This window comes from Corvus brachyrhynchos, unplaced genomic scaffold (assembly GCF_000691975.1).
Source record: "Corvus brachyrhynchos isolate BGI_N302 unplaced genomic scaffold, ASM69197v1 scaffold46, whole genome shotgun sequence".
Lineage (NCBI taxonomy): Eukaryota > Metazoa > Chordata > Aves > Passeriformes > Corvidae > Corvus > Corvus brachyrhynchos.
The window spans coordinates 341,132-347,874 of NW_008238838.1; positions in this window are offsets into that span (position 1 = coordinate 341,132).

A 6,743-nucleotide genomic window follows, 5' to 3' on the forward strand; every position below is an offset into this window, starting at 1 on the left:
TCCAAGAGCCTTCTGCTCGCACTGAGCATTCAATGCATTAATTACAGGTCTCATTCCCACTGGCTATCTTGCACTTGTCAGAAGGAATGTGCAAAACTCCCCTATAAATGAGGAAAAAAAGTTTCCTAGACTAAGCAGGCTTAAAAAAATTAAAAAGCAGCTCTTAAATGGAGTATATGTATCTAATAGCTAATTATGCTGCTAAGTCGTGGAATCTTACGATAAAAAAAATTAGCTATCCCCAGAAGACACACAATCTAATAAGCATTCATTGCAAATCTAGCTCCTAAATCTGCTGCCCACTGAGCTAATGAGGAATGATTCAGTCAGTCCCAGACGTTTTTAATTTCACTCAGTGTTGTGTGAGGCTGCTACAGAGAGCACAACTGGGGAGGACAGTCAGCACAAACCAGCCAGCCAGGAAGAGCTCCCTGGCCAATTCCTTCAGGGCTAGAAGATGAGGAAGAAAATAGGCCATAATGAAGGCTTGGGGGCAACAATTGCCAGTAGGATTTCAGGCTTATTTTTTGCTTTGATATCATTGTGGAGAAGCACTTTGGTTTATGTTCAGCCGATTTATAGAACAGAGAGAGATTGTGAAGACTTCGTTGCTTGTTAGCAAATCTTCTCTCAGGGTAATCCTCATCCTTATCCCCTGGTAGGTATTTTTATTTATTCATGCCACTGAATCATAGAATCTCAGACTGGTTTGGGTTGGAAGGGACCTTAAAGCCCGTCCCATTCCACTCCTGCCATGGGCAGGGACACCTCCCACGGGCAGGGACACCTCCCACTGTCCCAGGCTGCTCCAAGCCCCAAAGTCCAACCCGGCCTTGGGCACTGCCAGGGATCCAGGGGCAGCCACAGCTGCTCTGGGCACCCTGTGCCAGGGCCTCAGCACCCTCACAGGGAAGAATTTCTTCCTAATTCCTTATCTAACCCTGCCTTCCTCCATTTTAGGCCATTCCTCTGAGTTCTATCTCTATATAACCTACACCTGCCCTTTGGGAAGCAATACCTGGTGACCTTCCTTAATCTCTGAGCTGAGAACAAAGCTATTACCATATTACTTTCAAAAACTGATCAGCAGCTCCAATGATAGAGCACTAGGCAACAAAACTCCCATCTACTAAATAAATTGGGATGTGCTTTCTGTTTTCTGACCTACATATTTAATCAACATGTATTTTCAAGGGGCTGGTAGCACATGGCTCTGCTCCAAGGACAGTCGAAGAGGTTCCATATCACAAATGAGCTCCAAAAAAGTGCCACAACTGATGATGCAGCCTTTTTAAACAAAATTGCAGATACAAGGAGGTGGGTGAAATTCCTATTCACCTCCTAACAGAGGAGCCCGGGGGGTAAAAAAGACTCACAACTCCTGAACGGGAATGTAAAGGATATATAGGGGAACTGTCCTTGGAAGGGACATTTCTTATGCCTTTCTTGTTTGCTGCCCACAGGCCAAAGTGCCTGGCCCAGCTGTCATTCCAGGATGCTCAGAGAGACAGCAATCACATAAAAGCACTGCAGACGTGACCTAAGGTCAGCTTCTCTCCAGTGTAAGTTCAATCAATCAGCCAAGGAACCTTTTAGCAAAATTCCCTGCTTATTTCTCATACTTCCTCTGTCCTACCCATTGCCCAAAGCGACCCTCAAATTCTCCCTTCCTTCCAGTGTTTTTTTCCCCCAGGTTGTCCCTTCTGGCTTCAGAAGCTCTCTGGCTCTCTGTGATGTTTCCTCCCCTCATCTGGGATTCTTGACCAGTGCCCAAGGGACAGAGAAGCCCCTGTTGGCTGCACACAAGTCTGGAACACTCAACCTGCTGGTTCCAGCTCAATTCCTGCAGAAGTCTTCTCCAGGGGAACTTTACTCACCCTGGAATGGCAATGCCCTGTAGGGACACAAAGCTGGAACATCTCACCTCTGCTATTGCACTTGCCAAATCTCTTGTGCTCAGTTCTTATTACCTTTTCTACTAACTCACAATTTAGTCCAGGTTGGTGTTCGGGACTTCTCCCTCTCCCATTCCAGACTTTCAGGCTGGCTAATACCAATATCCAGAAGTCTGACACACACCAGCAATAATAACCTGTTTTCCCAGCATTGTAGTCCTGGTATCTGCCAAGCTCTCCAGCTCAGTATCAACTGGAAACTGCAGAGCTGTTAAATTCAGTGTTCACATCCTGAGCTTTCTATCTACTCTCTTCTAGCCCATTCATTCAGGTTAAACTTTGCAGCTTTAACCTTTTTTTAATCTACCGATTAAGGTTTTTATACAGTATTATAAGTGAAATAATGTCTATACAAGTCTAAAAGAATTATGTGTTGAGGTCCAGCCTGCCCTTAAAAATACGTGTGATTTCTGGTTTTACTGCAGCAATATTACAAACTGACTCTCAGCAAAAGGCAGGGTGAAGTTTTAGATCATTACTAAGTAATTCAGTAGGTTTTTGCTATAAATTCTGTGAAGGTAAGCACTGAGTTTTTAGCTGTTCTAAGACTTCAGCTTTATAGTTCTGTGTTAACCTGTGTGAGGCCCAAAGCCAGGTACAAGGAGCCTGTGAGGGCTGAGAGTAAGTGATACTCACTTTAAAAGCCTCTTACATTTAGTTGTAAGCTTATTAAATTCCTACAGTATCATTTATTTGCTTAAACAAATCACTACCCAGTATCTTGGGTTAACAAATGTAGTTTTCCTAAAAAAAAAAAAATTAAATATGTAAATAACCATTGGTTGAGTGCTAGATTAATTAGTTTTGTTAAAGAATGTGCCCTAAAACATCAACAGCCTTCCAGAGCTTTTCTGTCATTGTGTAAAGGTCACACAACACAGGAAAGTTGCCACAAATATTTACACTTGTGAAATAGTTTTGTGAAAGGTGAGATGAATAGTTGAGCTGAAAAGAGTGCCCTGCCCATGAAAACTGCCCTGAAGCAGCAAAACTTGTGAAAAATTACCCAGCAACTCATTTGCAAGAGGAGGTTTCCTTTCCATCAGCTGATATCTGGGACACCCAAGCACTAGAAGATTTAAATACTTCTTCTAATAATAACTGAGTATATTTATAGATATTTGTAGTTATTTTCATCCTCTGGATAAATATGCAACACTAACTCCTGTTTAGCACCAGTATCTTATGGCAGCAACTGCTGCTGATTGTAATTATATAGTTGTCAGAAGTCAGGATCAACTTGGGCTTCCCCCAGCTCTGAGCTGAGTGTAGGAAAATAAAAATCCAGCTCTTAGTTGTAAGTCTATAAAGACAGGAATTCTCAGTTTGTGCATTTGATGTAAGTAAGCACCCTGAGCTTTTGGAGAGCTCACAGTCAAATAAAAGAACTTAGTTCAGTTGTGGCTTTTCTTACTGTGACTTCTGGGAAGTTTTACCCACCCCTGAACTCCACAGTTGATTTGTTAACAAGAAAAAAAAAATTAACAGAAGCTTGAAAAATAATCACCCCTCTTTCCTTAGATGGGGGATTAGTTCCCTCAAACAACAACAGAGCAGCAAAAGAGCTGCCTCAGCACTCGAGTTCTAAGGTAGAGGAAGATTTCACTGAAGATTTCACCAAAAGTTTCACTGCTTTCCCCATGCTGATTAACCAACCCAAACATCACAGTGCAGGGGTGAGCTCGTCACATCAGGATTACACGATGATAAGATGACATTCCAGTTCAGGAAAGGAATAAATGGAAGATAAATATGGGACACAGCAAAATAATGAGGTCTGGCTCTGTCCTGCTTGCTCGTGAGCCCTCATGACAGCACAGCCTTTTCCTTTGTTATGCATTTCACTAGTTCCTCCCCAAAACCCAACTCTCTTGGATCTGGCTATGTCTAAAGTGCACGTGAGGGGAAAAAGCATCCACAAGTTTCCGTAAGCCAGAGCCCGCCAAGCATCTGCATCGTGTGTGACATGTTCCCACTTGACAGCCCTGTCAGGCTCTCCTAGAGGCTCCTCAAATGCCATACGTCCATCCCAGCTCCAGAGAGCAGCTCTGCTTCTGCCAGCAGGAACCAGAGGCCATTTCTGGCACCTGCTTCGTGCAGCCCCTCATTTCCCCTCCTTTCACTTGCCCTTCTTGCAGGAATGTAACTCAGCGGGTGTGACTGGGAAGGCAGAGTTCAGATCTCATCCCAGTTCCAACCCTGACAGCCGTCACTTTGTTTTAAGCTCTCCCCATCTCAGCAGTTCACCTCCAGATTCCTTCCCATGATGTTTTCAGGCCCCCATCTAAGTCATCCTTGCAACTTCTTATAATTTTTCCAAACTAAAGAGCCTCTAGACTTCATCCCACTCGCTCAGGGTTACAGCAGTCCAACTCGAAGTCAAGCCATGTCCAACATTTGGTTATAACGAAATGCCACAATTATCATCATTACAACAACTGGGTGTTACAGCTCCTGCATCAGGGGTTAAGCCACTCTCTATTAGAGATGGAGAAAATCTAAGGTTAAAAATGCAAGATTCAGTGCACTTCTCACAGGATACTTGTCCAGCTTGTGTAGCTAAACCTCCGGCCTGCTCCAGTCTCCCACAGTCACTCACTCCAGGCAATGGAGAGACAGGAATAGGAAGAGGCAGCTCTGGCCACACACTGTCATAAATATACAAATTATTACACAACAGAATTTGCATGAAATACGGTGGGGAGCAGTACTGAATCAGTCTCTGCGAAAACAAGGCAGGGGCTGATCTACCCTGCACTTCTGATCTCCATCCCACAGTGCCTTGGATATCCTTTTCCAGCTGCATTCCAGGGCCTTGCTGGGTTTCCCTCAGCCCAGCATCTTTAGTCACTCGGTGTACACGATGTTTTATGTTCGTGTTCTTTCTCAGTGCTTTCCTCACTGGCTGGAGTGTAACACCAGTGTGTCCTACTTCACACCTACTTCCCAAACCCAGGGTCAGCTCTCCGCAGAAAAAATACCCAAGCGTCAAGTTAGTTACTAAACAGAGGTTTAGCATGTCACAGAGGTGCCCAAGTGCTAAACCTTGCAGGGCCCTGCTTCCCAAACTCCTCTCAATCTCTGCTCTCATTACCGGAGCAAGCTGTGCCAGTTCTCCACACACGCCTGCAACTGCCTGGAAAACTGGTGGTGCAAACACGTCCTGCAGCAAGGGGGTCAGTCCCAGGTTATGCTGAGGGAGCTGCAAGTCTGCAACCCCCAAGCAAATTCGGCACAAGCGGCTCGAAGAGAGAAATTGTGTGAACAAGTTGTAACACGTTCCCACTTCCCCGTGCACCAAGGTCACCAGCTGGAACGCACTCGCCCCAAGTTTGCTCTGGGAGAAGCAGCCTGTGATTGACCCAGTGAGTCACTTGATTTCACAGATGCTGCATGGCAGGGTAGCTCCAGGAACATTTGTGAGACTATGAAGGAAGGATTAAAGAGAAAGCAGTCAAAAGAGCAGTTTTACTCTGTCCCAAGCACAGCATCATATTTGCATGCAAGGAGAAGCCAAATAACCAGAAGAATTCCATTCAGCAGCCTGGGCACTCATCTGGGTGGATTTGACCATCAAAAAGACAGGCTGAAAGAGAAATATAAGAGAAATAATATTCTGCTCTGCTTGTATTTATACGCAGCTGAACTTTACATATGCACAGGCCCAGAGACTGAGTGTACACTAAGAGTATTTTGTAAACATTGAGGTTCAAGGCTTTAAAAATCGATTTATTCAGTTCCATTTCTAATCTTTCTCATTGCCTCATGTGACCAAGCACAATGTCCTCCACAGGGATGACAGAATAGTAATAATTTTTAAAGGGTGGAAAAATGTCCAATTCTTGGGGTAAACACTACAGAATATTGCAAATTTAGACTGTTGTTTGCAAGCATTTTGACTATTCAGTGACTATTTCAGCCAAACCAATTCAGAGGATGGTAATTTTGTTGCTAAATAGTCTAAATGAATGGTTCATTAAAAATCTGATCTCAGTTTTTCTGAATGCTTATCTTTGTGAGTCCAGAAGTCACTTGCATTCACTGCGTGTGTGTACAGAAATGTGCCCAGCTAAAGGGTCTGTACCAATGACACTTTCAAATTTGGCAGCTGTTTTCCTGCGGGGAGTCTTCCCCACCAGTTTTTAATCCTAAACACCATCTCCAAGTTACTGAACTCTTGTTTCTAACCATGCACAAGGCACACACCAGCAGCACACCTGACATGCCCACTGTTTAGCTAGCTTCCTGTTTATGGCTGCTTTTAGAAAACATCATGCAACAGCAACAAGCTGTGGCATCATCAGTGACAAGTCCCTGGGTGTAGGAGGTACAAAAACCAGTCACAGACTGATATCTCTCATTTGGTGAACACCACACCCTTTCCTTTTCCATGGATGAGCAGCTTTAATGATATAGATATGCTGTTGGATTTGTCCTACATGATTCAGGGGGATTCTCATATTTAAAAACAAATATTCCAGCCATAAAATACTGCAGGGAAAAAGAATCTACTGTATCTGATGACTATGAGTTGAGATGTCTGAAAACAAAGCACTGGGGAATGGAGCACTGCCTGTCACAGAGTGACCAGCTGAGCAACGAGCCAGACAGAGTCAATACAGCCATTGCCAGGAAAAGATATATTTATTCTCTGAAAACATGAGTTGGAATATTGGTAGTGACAGAGCCTTTATCTCTCCTCCCACGGAGTCTTCTCAAACATGCCAAATTTGCTGCTGAAGTTACTTGGATGAAATCTTTTGCTCTTATCATTAATATCAACATTTG